At 42.0% G+C, this 15210-nt stretch overlaps 1 protein-coding gene across 5 annotated transcripts in view; it reads left to right on the top strand.

Moving 5' to 3' along the window:
* The first annotated feature begins 12910 nt into the window (after positions 1 to 12910).
* Positions 12911 to 15210, top strand: part of B3GALT1 (beta-1,3-galactosyltransferase 1) — a 215569-nt gene continuing 213269 nt past the window's right edge. For 3 of the 5 annotated variants that reach the window (XM_080399034.1, XM_080399035.1, XM_080399033.1), the window contains exon 1: positions 12911 to 13038. The gene's annotated coding sequence lies outside the window, so the exon portion shown is untranslated. The remainder of the gene's footprint in view (positions 13039 to 15210) is intronic. The other 2 variants (XM_080399039.1, XM_080399038.1) reach the window with 1 other exon arrangement.

The raw sequence follows: 15210 nt of genomic DNA, 5'->3' as shown, positions 1-15210 counted from the left end.
TTGGTTGTTTATGTACATAGGTGCGATCATATGCAAGTCAATAATTCAAGTGAAAAGCTAATGTGATTGTAACATTTATACCTGAAGTACAGTCCTTTGCCACTTTTAATTTTCCTGCATATTCTGATGAATTTAAAGGTGTATCCTACAATTTAGAGGAGTGACTGATATGAGTTATGATAATAAAAAAATCGTTTACACCAAGAAATTAATACCTCTGAAAATATCCTTACAAAATATAGACATTCTTGCTTCCCTTAAACAAAATAAAAACACACAAAATGAGTCACAGAAAAAGCGTGTTCCCTTTGGCCAGCTAGAGATGACTGAAATAAAGGCTTTGATGAAATAGTAGAAACAGGCAGGACTACATGAAAATGTTTATTCCCAGAGGGAATAATGTGTCAAATCAACATATATAAATGACATACTGTATAGGACAAATCTGCTTGGATATTCCATGACTGGGATTCTGCTGAGCACGGGGCAGATACAGAAGTACAGAGCCTTCCTCTAGTGGATTCATTATCATTCACTCTTCTCTCAGCGGGTGGCCTTTTTTCTTTCTCCAGTAGTGAGGATGAATGTTAAGAAAAAAATTAAATTATATTGCATAATTGTTTCTTTGAAGCACAAGCCAGGTGTCCCATCATACTGTCTTGGAGTTCTTCTACAAATTATAAGGATGACACCCTGTAAACCTGTTCTAGAAAACTAATAGCCACAGGTAATAAAAAATTGTAAAAGAATGTAAATTATCTGGAAAAAAATACTGAAGCAGACAAGTTCTTCAGAGCTTCAGCCAAAACCTTAGAGCAGGAGTAATCAAGACAAGATAAGGCTGGAACTCACTGAGACGTATGTTTGTTTTACTCTCTTTCCCATAGATGGCAAAAGAGATGGAAGATAATGTATGCCTGAATCACCCTAATGTATACATACATTAGCACTCAGAAGTCACACTCTGGAGAGAATGCATATAACAGCTGAAAGTGAGACTGGGATAAAAGCTGTAGCTAGAAAGTAGCAACCTTACAGATTTTCTTGAAATGAAATGCTAAGTCAGTAGTAACTCCTTAGCTGCCAAAAAGCCTTATGCAATATTGGTGAAACAGTATGGATTTCCTGCAGCCAAGGAGCTAGTCGTTATGGTTTTAAAAGAACTAGCATCCATTAGAGCTGTACTTTTGTGAAACAAAGTTGTTATTCTCAGTTTAAATATCTTTAAGTTAACATCTAGGCTTTCTAAGTTTTAGTACCTGAGTTCAAATAACCGGTCATCGGTTTGTAGAAGTCCCATTCCGTGAAGAGAGGCACGAAGGCTCCCGAGAGCAATCACGGTACTGAAACTCCCGTTCTCTCCGCAGGATAACTTCTTCTGGCTGCTCCTGGGTTTCACCCCTTGGCTCATGGGCAGGCTCTTTAGCAGTGCTGAGGAATGGTACCTGACAGTCACGGAGGGCAGAGCTGACCCACTTCCAGCACAGCTGCAGCCAAGCACTGTTCAACAGCAAAACTGCACTGACAAGTAGCAGGGATACGAAATTTCTCCACATCGTTTTTTAGTACAGGAGACTTGCAGTCCAACAAGTCTGTTTTCACTAGGTATTATTTACTAGTGAAGATGTTCCACTGCTTTTAGAACACCGCAGGGTTCATCTATTTTTCTACACTCAAAAAAGCACCAATTAGAGAGATTAAAGAGCATGATTTAATGTCTCATTAAGAAGCTTCTGAATTGCTGGGCCAGCACTGGACTTCAGAGGGCTTCTAAAGATTTGCAGTCCCTTTGCAGCTTTATTAACACAATTGGCACGAAGACTTACTTAGAGCTACTTAAATTGTTTTTATAGATGCAGCATATCAACTGATCCCTTTGGAGTTTTTGTAGAGTCAGAGGCATCCTGAAAACTATAGCGGGACCTAAACAACACTTTTACTGTACTGCTTCTCCTCGGTGAAGGACTTGCTGAAAGCAAATGCTTGATTACTGCAGAAAGTGTACTTACCTCGTCTGTCTTCTGTTAAGCTTTTATCTCCTCCATACATATTAATAGGCATACCTACAGTAGTATCTTAAAACACATAGTGCTCAGTGTGGACACTAAAATCAAGCTAAGGATCTGCATTGTTCTAACACTGAACATTTCTTGCAGTCTCTCTCCCATAAATAATTATAGTTCAGGCCTTATTTTCAATGTGCAGGATAATTATCAGAATTACTTACATAAGATTTGGGTCACTTCAGTCAAGTACGCCTCCAGCTGTTAGGTATAATTGCAAAAATATTAACAACCCTGAGTACATTCACAAAAACAGGAAAACATGAAGTCAAAAAGAGACAGATTAAAACCTTGGTCTCTTTTTGTGCTTTCATCCATTAAGAAGCACCTAAGTTAAGTCCTTTGGGTGAACTTTACTGACTTTCACAAGCAGCATTTCACTTTGTATGTGGGTTACATTTGATGACTTTGACATGAAAAGCATTTTAAAATGTTTTAAATAGAGGAATTGTGTTAAAATGGGCTTAGGAACATAATCAGACTGACCTTTCTTTTGGGCTTTCTGAAACATTAAATTACAACTTCACCATGAAAGATCTGAATTTTCAGTATAGTCCTTAAACAAAAAATAAGGCAGCTGTTTACTGCTTCAGGAAAAGAGATGAAAAATTCAAAGTCTTACATCTCCACGGACCTATTTCCTATACCTTCCTCACCTTATCTAACCTCTCTTAGGGTAGGATGTGGGACGGAGTAAGAGAGGAAAAAGTCTTCATATGCATTATGAATGTGTGTACTCATTAACCGAGTACATTACAATTTTATTAAAAACAGACATGAAAAATCTACTACACATTTGCAGCAGGTGATTTTCAAAATCTCATAATCTAGTTAAATAATAATAAAAAACCTCCTAGAAAAACCTCAAAGGGATATCTACATGATGACAGCTAATTTCAAACCCATTTTACCTTTTGGCTCTCGACACTGTAACTATCAATAGTAGTATCCATTTAAAATTACTTTTAGACTGATGTAATGATACGTGTGACAGATGCTGACAAGGAATAATGTTCTATCATAACAGGTAACTATGAAAGAGACATTCCTTCCCCACAGAAACTGCATGTTCCAAACTGAAAAGAAGGCAGTTTTTCCAGTCACCCTTAGTGCAGAAAAGATTGACCAAATACTTCATTTAATGATAAAGAAAGTCACCTCTGAACAAAAAGGGAAGATGAGTTTTCAGTACAAAAGGTGAAATAGTTAAAAATGTATGGATGAATGGAGGTATAGCTGTACCATGAGGGGTATATATACTGCAATATACTGTTTGGTAAATTAGATTATGTCATGTTAATTGTAATACTGGTGCACATATTATAACAAAAAGAATTAACAATCTATAAGAACTAGTCTCTTACCACTTAGAATATGCTTCCAGTTTCTCTCTGTGATCGCACTTAAGAGCTCTAGCAGGGTATCACATTAAAAGGAAGAAATAGCTATGGGTTCAGTATGTATAGCTGGACACAAAAAGTAATTTCGCAGTTCCAACCTTAAGAGATTTTCTACAGCTTTCCATAAAGCAATATTAGAGTGGAAGTAGCATGTACACAGTATCATACGCTGTTTAGAATATCTTTTTCTTTATTGTCTCCTGTAAGCTACTGTTCTAATTCATTGGGACAGTACTCTTGCATTGAAGGCTACAGATTGAGTCTTGGTGGCTTTAACTGAGGAAACTATTTTGCCAAAGTGGGCAGTGTTTTTTATGTGCCTGGAGAGAAGGTGATGAGAAGTTGCCTTTAACAGTCCTTGGCAGCTGTCTGTGCCAACAGCATTCCATAAAACAGAAACTGCACAGACTCTTCTTGGGCCAGAATGTGAAGCCTAAATCATTTTCTTCGAAACAAAGTATTATAACCACAACCAAAAATACCTTTATATGTTCCTGCAGGCATCATGATATGAACATTTTGTTAATAATATATGGTAAACTATATTTGAAAATACTAATGTATATGCTATATATATATATAATATATATACTGCAGACTTCTCCAGGATCATTATTTTTGGTTAAAGAAAGTATATGTGCACTACAGACACCAAGACAGGAAAATGAGGAAAAAAATGATAGGGATAATTTACCTTAATTGTGAAAGCCTGGATAAGAAAACTGAACTTTATACAATTCTTCCAAATAGGTTCCAACAAATTCAGTGAAGCTGGGATTAGGTCTCCAGATATTTATGTTCTGTGATGACACTTCAACACTAACTGCAGCACTCCAGAGAACAAATAATTTTCTTGAACCAGCTACAAATTGCATCATCGCCTCTGAGAAACAGAGAAGACATAGCAATAAAAAGCATTACGTTTCTGTGCTCTGGCTATTTCCATTTGATAAAGGAGATTATTGTGGTCAAATATCGTGGAGTGAAGGTGAAAGAAGCCATGAAAACAATTTGTGTTTGCCAGTCCTCTGCCAGCTCCAGAATGGAGGAGAAACATACATTTCTTTATATGGGGACTCTTAAGTTCTGCATCAAGTTTATCCAAAGTGAAGGACTTAATCAACACCATCTCCCAAATATCTAAGACAAATAGTATACAAATCAAAACAAATTCCTTAAGTGCATATGGGCACCCTGATCAAAACATATTTTTACAGTAACCACTGTAAAGGCTAACCTCTTTAGCTTTTTTCTTCTTGGGGAAAATTTCCTGTGAAAACTTCATGCCTGTCCGGTAAACTTCTTGTATCACCCTAAGGAACTGCTGCTTCACTGGGATGTTCAATGTCATCAAACTACTACTGTATCTTGACAAAGGGACATTCAGTAACATGGATCCTTGCATGCATTTGTTTGCAGCTAAAGTTTAGGTGCTCACCTTGCCCCTGTTAAGGCACTGATCAGTGTCCGTCTGGAACTTGTTCCATCCAGAAACTCAAAAACTGGAAGGCAGAAAATAGAATTAACTGTGGGAAATAGATTTGTTGACAGCAAGAGTATTGTGCTTCTGCAGTGTCCTGCCTAGAAAAAGCCTTCTGAACTGACAAACAACCTGCATGTGAATGGAATAAACCTGCACTCGGTGCCCTAATGGAACTACCATGATCCTCTTTAGTAGTTTCACATCAACATTCTTTGGGAACTTCCTAGAAATGTTTTGGGTTTTTTCAAATGAAGACTTGGCTACACAGAAAAGATGGATAATGGATGAAACTGCACCTCCTGTACCTTTACTGAGTTTGTTCCACTTGTATGTATATGTATTACTATACTTACTAATATCTATTATATTACTGAATCTTTACTAAGTGACCATAATTTTAAAAAATTAATCATAAGTCACAGAGTCATGAAATAAGGTCAAATTGACAACCTTAATTTTACCATTTGCTAACATCTGAGTGCTTGATTTTGAAACTTGAATGTTCCTTTAATATATTTGCTGAAGACATACAAACATATGTGCCAAATACAATGATTGAATTCTGGAAATTAAAAATCTGGATCCACCTGTAAGTTCTGAAAACTGTTAAAACCCAGCATCAAAATGTCATGCTTTATGGACTGCTGGAATTTTAAGTTTTATAATATTAGGAGTAATTCCTCCCTTGATTCGAGTCTTGGAATGATAAAAATTTTAGAATTTTCTAGAATGATTGTTGTATAATGCACATTAAATGTTTTGGTGGAGCAGAAAAAATACACCAAAACCTGTCTGGGGTGACTTCTGTACACGACATGCTCCTACTTGAGTAATATTATCCTGCTAAACTGTGATGCTAAAATCTATGTTTTATTCCATCCCACATAGTTATGTACGTGTCTTAATTGTAGGAAAAGGTAATACCATTCTAGTATTAGTTTTGCATACTTTCCATTTAAAAAAAATGCTCTTTTCAATTGCTTATGGTTTTGTCTAGTTTTATCTATTTGGATTGCAGCTTTCTGCACATAGGGAATGACAGGCGGGCTGATTTCTTTTTAAAGCTTTACCAAAAAGGCTTCCTCCATTTCCAGGAACAACATCTGGTAACAGTACAGAATTTTGCCCATGCTAAAAAATATCTTTCAGCTGAATGATCTTAAATCAATCTAGTGCCTCAACTTTGATAGAGTTCTATTTTGGCTATATTTGCAATATAGTTTTCAATTTCAACATCTCACATTATTTTATGGTACAGATCATGTCCTTGTGATATATAGCCAGGAGAATGTTTTTATTAAGACTTCTTTCTGAATTGCTGCAGCAGCTAAAAGATACATAGGAGATTATAATCAATAAGGCCTGAGGTCATATTTTTAATAATTCAGTAAATGAAAATATTAAATAGTTCTGCAAATAGCAGGATTCATCCCTTCGGTGCTCCAAATCAGGTAAGAACCCCAAGAAAAACATCATGCAATCACAAAACTAAAGACTGTATCAGACAGAACTTTTAAGTTCAAGCATTCCCACTTTCAAACTTAATGTTCTTTTAATGTAATATATGAATATCCTATGTCTGTATGTATATAAATAGATAGACACTCATGTATACGTAAGTAGAACTACAAGCAATCAGCAAATTACTGTAACACCAGCCGTGTATATATAGAACTGGCAAGTTCAGTACCGCTAAATTGCTTCATAATATGGTGCCTTCACTTCCTCCCCACCCCGTTTCTTTCTATCCATGTACTCCATTTTTTCTTTTATCATTCCTCTACTTGCATTATAAGCTTTTTTGGGCTGAGATTATGGACAATTCTTTCTTCCAGATGAAAAGCAAAAGCACACAGCCTAATGCATTTCTAATTCCTAATGTAGTTCTTCTCTTTGAATAAATTTTGGCAGCAAAGTCCTTAGCCCCTTCCCAGGCAGACATCCTTACCTACGTGGATGTCACTACAGAAACATGTAATTCTTCTTAAGATGGTCATAAATGAAAATACGGGTGACAGAACCAGGTCAGTGTGTCAATTATAAAATAGCACCAGTGGTGACAATTCCAACCTTTTCAGTACTAGTACAAGGGGACATGAATCCTGAATTCTGGTAGATGTGTCCTTTGAGAAAATGGAATTTAATGTCAAGTCACATCCTTCTACTGGTCACATCCCCTTGCTGGCAAGCAAATCAGATGACATCTTTATCAGATAACACAGAACCAAGCTCTCTGGTTTATGAATAGCAATTGCCAAATCATCCTGCAAGAGCCCTAAAAAGAAAATTGCATGCAAAATTATAAAATAAATGAAAACATTAATCATGATTAAATAGAACTACATTGATTTTTGCCAGCTGGATTCAGCCACTGACTGTGATATGAAGGTTATTCTCTCTTGGTTAGCCCAGTTGAGAGCTGGATTAATGTTTTTTTTTATGATTAATTCCTTAGGTAACAGTGCAGATGTTTGCCAAAAGAGATGATCCACCACAAAATTAAGTATTGGGTGGGGGACAATAAAATCTCTAACATATTAAAAACAAAGGTAAAAATACCTAAATTGACTGGACCAATGGAGAAAAAAATATGATTTTTCAATGTCCTGGTCACTCATGCAAAGCAGCATTGCCTGGATCTGAAAAAAATGCTCCACCACCCATCCCTTTCTCAACACAAAAGGCCTATCTTACATTGCTCTTCAAGGCAGTTGCAAAGAAATATATATTTAGAGTCTTTAAATACTTTAAAGTATATTCTGTTCACAGTCACATTGCTATGAAGGACGCTATATAAATGGAAGCTGTTCTTGCAACTGATCACTTCAGATAAACAAACATCTTGAAGGACTCACCCAGCACACAAAGGAACTCCCCTTGCTTTGTTTATGGGGAGGTTAGTTCTCTTCAGCCAGCCTAATGCACAGTAAATAAAATAACAAAAGGAAATAGCTCCTCATGCAGTGTGAAATCACATCACAATGCGCTTCTAGAAGAGTTCATGTGAGCAAAGTCTTTGGGGCAAGAACTTTGTTTCCGTATTTGTCTGTATAGCATCTAGCACATAACTGTGATTTGCATCTCACAACATACATCTACATAATATTAAAACACAGGTTACCAAATGAGGCTGAATCACACCAGCAAATTGTAACGCATTTAAAAATAAATAATCGAATATTCCTCCCACAGATCTGTAAAAGCAGTGCTGCATCTATGCATCACTTAAATATTCAAACCCTACCAAAAAGGAGGACCTAAATAATGTTTATCTCTAAAAGGTTATTTTTACAGTTTGATGTAAAAGACCTGCTGAGGCACTGTGCCTCACAGAAGGGCTCCATTAATACACTGTTCACCTCCTAACACCAACTGCCAATATGGAGCTGGGTGGGACAGCTGACCTCCACTGACCAAAGGGATGTTCCATGCCACATGACATTGTGCTTAGTAATAAAAGCTGGGAAAAAGGAGGGGCAGGGGATGATGACATTCATGGTTACAAAGTTTGTCTTCCAAAGCAATCACTGTGTGTACTGAGGTCCTCCTTCTCAGGATTCTCAGTGGCTGGACATCACCTGCTGATGGGAAGCAGTGAATCAACTCCCTCTTATACTTTGCTTACAAAGCTTACACGGCTTTGTTTTTCTTATTAAATTGCCTTTATCTAAACCCTCACACTTGTCCACCTTACTTTCTCTCTCTGTCCTGTTAAAGAGGGAGCGACTGGGTAGGCAGCTGGCCAAGGTCAACACACCACTGCAGGGAATATCCACAGTATTTTATAACTCAGAGGTTCTGTCAGCTTATTACCATCCTGCAAATGGTTTTGTGTTTTCTGGTACTCCTCCTGTATATCAGACCCATACTGCAGTTATTCCTCTTTGAAAGTTGGTCCGGGATAGACTCACCTATTTAGGGCCCATAAAGTTATTTCCTAGTAATCAGAAATATGACTCACATCAAAAAACAGTAGTAGGTAACAATGCATTTTATGTATGTCTATAGGTAGAGCTTTCGAAGAAAAAAAAAGGGGGGGGGGGCAGGACACTAAGAGGCAAAGACAACAGATGAATCAATGGAAAAAAGACTAGATGAAGCATGGAAAATCTGAAGATTTTATGTTTAGTATAATCAGGCTCCAGCTGGATGCACAGTTAATATCAAAACATAATACCAAGTCTCCACTGCTACCTATATAAACTCCTTGTGAGGTGGGTCTCTCCAAAGCCAATACATTTCTTATTTGTAAAAAGATAGCAGAGACATGAAAAAGTAAAATGTCTGCATGAAGTCATGAACAGAACAAGTAGAAAAATAACTGGGAGTCTAAACCTCTTTCTGTAATTGGGGAGCCACCTGGGGCCACAAAGACCTTCTGGGCAGAGATGGGGTTAATTTTTCAAAGCACAAACCTTGGTAGCAAAATGCAGCAGCGCTCCTAAAACCTGAGGCTAAAGACCAGAGGACATACAGCCACTGTGTTTCTTTTTTTGGAGATGGATTTTAGCATAGTTCTTAACTCTCTGCCAAGGTCCCCAATAGCAGCACTTAGACCACAGTTCACACCTTGTTGGCAGTCTTAACAGCTAAAACAATCATTTCATAGATTTGATTCATGACTTCTTCTGTCACCCCGTTGATCTGTTGATCCAGGACAGAATGGACTCCTGCTGACAGGGCTGGATGGGGGTTATATATCTTACGGTTTCTTCTGTGAATAAGAGTAATTCAGCTCCTGTATGCCCTGTGAGTACTTTTCAAGAGTACTACACTGGTTTTCAGAAAGAACTTTTTGAAGTTTTCTGCCTTATGGGTTGGAAGGCTAAATTACAGTTTTGTGGGCTGAACAATCTATGCAATTTTAATGGGATACATTGAAACCAAAAAGTTTACCTAGGTACTAAGACCTCTGCTAAATTTTTGGCAAGTGTTATGTGTACTGTAAAGCACTTTAATGAACAGGCTCATATTTCAGGTGTGCTGCCTTCTCTTTCTTGCATGTTTTCCACTTTTAATTAATTGGTGCTTCTATGCCTGTAACAGTTTCCCTTTGAGAAGTTTTGTCTTACCAACAGGCTATGTAGCTGTTATGTGGTATATTGACTTTCTATTTGGAACAAATTCTCTTTAGCAATCTTCAGCAGTTTTGAAGTTTGGAAAAACAGTGTTAAAAGATACCTTACTTTTTTTTTTTTTTTTTTTTTTTTTTTGTAGCTAAACTGCAGGTTTATTCTGGCAAGTAATGATTTACTTACCTTAGAGACTGAGATGTGTATATGCTTGCAAGAAGCTGTTGGTGAATCTTAAAGGGTACTTTTTTAACATGAAAATAATTTTCAGACAGGATGTCTGAATTTATGTTTACATTTTTAGATAAAGTTTAAAAGATTAAAAACAACGTTTCTGTTCTAGTTACTATGAAAGAGCTTCACTTAAACGGATTATTTTTTCTATTTCCTCCTTCTTTGCAGGAGTCATAAAGTTATAACTGTGCAATGCTTTAGTTAGTCCTGCAACATTTGTAAAACTCAACAGTAAATAAAGTATGTTGGTTGGTGGGGTTTTTTTTCCAAGATAAAGATATGGTTGACAACAAATGTTAAAAAAACCCCACCTCCTGCTTTAACAAAAGGTAAAAAAATCTCCTATTTTTTGGTATGTATAAAATACTAATATTTACACTGTATTTTCTCAAGGCTTGAGGTTGCTCCTGAAGTAATAAAACCAATTTTATAGAAGAAAGACATCCCTGACTGAGGTATTGCACAGGATATCTAAACCTATAAGCATCTAAAATATTTGCCATTATTTCCTTCCAAAAAATGAGTGTATTCAGTGTTCTCACTGGACACAGTAAACTCAAATGTATCATTGCCACCAAAGAAAAAGCTAAAGAGTTGAAAGGTGGGAGGAAAAGAAACCTACACTGTAGTAGATCAGTCTCACCAGAATAAAATTTGCATTAAAAGGTTGCTAGGAAAGGAAAGGGCATGACTTTCAGGTCATTTAACATTGAACATTTCTAAACTCATCACAGATGAGGGTACCCGCATCTGGTACAACTGAAGGAATTCTTCCCGTAAACAAGTATCCAATATTAATATTAACAAAAAATTCCTTCATTAAGACCTAACAAATATTTGCTTATGACCAGATTAACTCAAGAGGTTATTTCATTTTAGAAACTATTCTAAAAAGGCATGAAATATGATGGTAAACCATTAGGAATTAAGAAAACTCCACACCCTTTTGAATCAGCAGATAAAGTACGAAACTGGGTTAGGGGATTTTCTTGACAAGCAAATGCCAAACCAGTGGACAACCAACAGCACTGACAATACCCAGCAGTGAAACATCTTTCTGAAATGTTTTCACCTGAATTTTTAGAGAGAGAGACTGGAAAAGAGGGAAAAGACATTTATTGTTTGTATAATTGAAAACTTAAAGAGTCTAATAGTCATTAGCTACGGGAAAAGAATGATAATGATGCAGTTCAGGTTGCTGTTGTACTCCTCTCCTGCTGCTGCACCCAGCCTTCCACCGCCTCTCCATGCACCCCGCTCAGTTTCTGGTCAGTTTCATCCCAGGTTTGGAGTGAGAGGGGTTGACAGCAGTGACTTTCGAGCATTCTGAGTCATTGGTCAGAAGTACAATGGTCAAGTTTATGATTTCACCTTCCTTCTCGATTCAGTGGAGGTCATTTTTATCTTTGCTAACATGCTTTTCTAACTTTCTCTTTCCTCACTGGTGTGCAGCTCTAATTCTACACCTGAATTTACTGTGTATATTACCATTTAGGTATGTCAGATACTGTTTCTGTTGCCCCCCAAATCAGTCCTGCCTAGCACCAGGTGTGCATTTCTTTAACGGAGCATGAGTAAGCTGTTTGCAGCCACAAGGTCTCCAGTACCAAGCCTGTGTCCCTTCCCATTCTACGCCAATACTCCTCTAGGATACCTCCTAGGTCTTCCCTTCTCCAAGGACTCTACTACCCTACCAGGCCTACATCCCTCTACGCTACATCCCTGTAGTTAGGGTGCGAACGACCCCATTCTACCTACAATCACAGCGATGCAAAACTACGGCTGTACCCCACCAACAGCAGTCAGCCAGACCCCTGCTCCGCCGGCGACATCACTGCTACAGCTGAACCAAGTCGAACGGCGGCGCAGGCAGGTCGGGCACGGCCAGCGGGACGAGCCTCCGCGGCGAGGCCTGGCAGAGGGGTGCACACCCCGCACCGCACGGCCAGCCACGGCGGCAGAGGGCACCGGGCTCCGCACCGCACTGCACCCCGCAGGACGCGCTGCGCTGCCCGCCGCGGCGGCGCCAAGGTCGGCGGCAGGCGGCGGCCGGGGCGATGCTGCCGGCCGGCACGGCTTCAGCCCCGCAGCGCCCCGCCGCAAAAGATACAGCCTTTCCTCCCCGGTTTTTTTTTTTTTTTGTTGTTGGGTTTTTTTTTTTAATTTTAAACAAAGAGCTTCGGCGTGAAGTTTGACGTTCCTGCGCAGGCGGGGGAAGGGCGACACACACTTCCCACCCCAGAAGCCGGCCCCAGCCCCGCGCCCGTTCGCCCGAGCAGCTGGCGAAGGGCGAGACCGGCCCAGCCGCACGCGTTACCGTTGCCGGCAGCCACCGCTGGGGCAGGAGCGAGGTCCCAGGAGGCCGAAGCCCTGCCCTGGCCCAGCCCCGCTCCGGCCCGGCGATCCGCACAGCCCCGCCGCCGGCCCTGCGGGAGCGCCCCGCCGCCTCACACCCGCGCCGACCCTCACCGCCCGGCGCGGCAACCCCCTCCCGGAAACAGCGCTGCTGCTGGGGCGAGCTCCCATTGGTCCCTTCCCGTCACAACTTCCCGCCTCCTCGGTGCTGCGCGGGTGACGATTGGTTACTCGCCGCTGTCAGTCGGGGAGGGCGAGCCCCGCCGCTGCCTGGGCTGCGCTCTCGTGGGGCGGGTGCTGCTGCCGGGCGCCGCGGCGGCTGGTGCGGCTGCGGGCGGAGCAGTGATGCCGGCTGCGAGGCGGCGTATGGCAGCGGGAGCCCGGCACGGAGCGGCGTGCGCCCAGGCGGGCGAGGGCGGCGAGCGCGGCCGGTAAGGTCCGGCCGCGAGGAAGGCAGATGCCTGCCTCCGTGTGCATCCGTTACGCCTCGTGCTGAATGGGCCGGCGGCAGCGCCGGACAGCGGCACCGGCACGGGCGGAGCGGCGGGCGGGAGGGATGCCCGCGGCGGGTGGCGGCGCAGGGCGGCGGTGGGCCGCGGCGGGCGGGGGTCACGGGCGGGCGCGGTCCCCCGCCGCCCCTCGCCTTGCCTTTATGCGCGTCGCTGCCGGCCGTGCCCCGTCTCGGTCCCCGGGAGGGACCGCGGCGCCGTGGGAACTTCGGTGAGTCCGGCCGGTTGGCGGCGGCCGGCGGTGCCCGCGGGGGACAGCCCTGGCCCGGCGGCCGGGTCGGGCGGAGGGGCTGCGGCGCTGCGCTCCTCGGTCGCCTCGGGAGGGCTGGGGCGGGGGGTACCGCCGCACGGTGCCGCCGGTGAGGGGCTGCCGGTGAGGCGGGGGCGTCCGCTGGGAAAGGCGCTCCGCGCCGCGTCCCCGCACCCACCCGGGGGGCTGCGGGTCCCGCGTTCCGCAGCGGGCGATGAGGCGGGCGGGACGGCCCGGCTGGCGCGGAGCGGGCGGCTGCTGCCCTGCCCGGGGAGCCGGGCGCCGGCGGGGACAGCGGCGACCCCCGGCCCCGGCCCGGCAGCCGGCCGGCGGCGCTGGGGCGAGCAGCTCGGCAGGGCTGGCCCGGCGCCGGCCGCTGGAGCTCTCCTTCGGGGGAGAATTTCGCTCGGACGTGGCGCCGGAGCCTCGGCTGGGCGGTTCGCACGCGGGGGAGGCTAACGAAGGTGGTGGTCTTGTGGCCGCGGACTGTGGCTTAAAGTTGTTAAAACAGTTCAAAGAAAAGTTATTTTAAAGTAGGAGTAACGGTGACAGTTGATGTAATAGCCACTGGCTATTGAGATGGAGGAATTCCGAAGATGAAATCCCGTTTATCCCTGTGCGCTCCTTTTCATTGTTCTTCAATCTGCTGTACTTTCAGTGGTAGAAGCTAATATGGGAAGGCTTTTAAGTATTGTCAAATCTTGTTAATTTAGAAAAAAACCTCAGCCTTTTAGTGCTATTTATAGCCATTAATATAAACGTTCCCAACCTGGTTTAAGGAATTGTTAGGGTGCTGCCAGACTTTGTGATGATGGACGTGATCCTTCAGCCATGGAAATACAGAGGAGTTTTGATGTTGATTCGGGAGGGAGCAAGATAGCATCCACAGTTGAACAGAAAATAGTTTCTGTTATCTTTTGATTATTTCACATGTGATGGGTTGGGCATTTTAACATTAAGAAACACTGTCTGCAGAAAACACAAAGAGCATTTAATTTGATTGAGGTTTTCCTTCTTTTGGAGCTGGAGGCTTCCTTCCCTACTTTCCAGGAGCGTATTGATTTGGTTCCCTCTTTCTTGATACAGAGTAGTCTGATACATTAATTCAGTTATAAAGATGCATTCAATCACGTGATGCATAAAGTGCTTGCAGAATTTTTTAAAATCATGTGACAGATGGCAAGGATGAATAACCAGTGTAAGTACCGTTGTTACAAATCCATGCTTTGCTCTGGAGAGCTGAAGCTCAGTTTTACAGCTGAGGAGGCAGCACTAGTCAGTGTAAAAGATTTGAGGTGTGGAATGTATAACCGGTACAGGTTAATGTTGTTCCCTCCCTGCATACTTAACCACTGAATAACATTTTTGACAGAACATAAGTTGCTAATGACATTTCGGTTTCTTGTACATCACCAGTTCTCTGGATAGATCACATAGATCCGGCAAATGTCATATTGGCAAACCAGTTTTTGAGAAACCTCATTTAGTTAACTGGAATCAATGTTGTCAGAGTATTTTAGGTTAATTTAGAGAGCAGTCCTGATCCAGGTACATTGCTGTGATGAAACATCTGATGTGCTCAGTTGTGCCAGTCTGCCTCATACCTCATCTGTGTATTTCTTATGTCCTTTCTTAAGAAAGCAAGCCCCACATTTTTGTGGTGTTTTTGTGTCAGACACCAGTAGAATTTTTTCAGAGATTATAGGTTGAAAACACAGAGCTTCCCCCCCCACCCCACCCATGACTGACACCAAATTTTAACCTAAAAATCTAGTTTATGAATGGGTGAACTGTAGTAATCTTCAGCACACCATTAGTCTTTATTTGTGATACTTGTTTCACTG

The sequence above is a fragment of the Falco punctatus genome, assembly GCF_963210335.1.
Source record: "Falco punctatus genome assembly, chromosome: 8".
Classification (NCBI taxonomy): domain Eukaryota; kingdom Metazoa; phylum Chordata; class Aves; order Falconiformes; family Falconidae; genus Falco; species Falco punctatus.
Note: the sequence above shows the minus strand (reverse complement) of the source record. Positions and strands in the feature narration are given on the sequence as shown.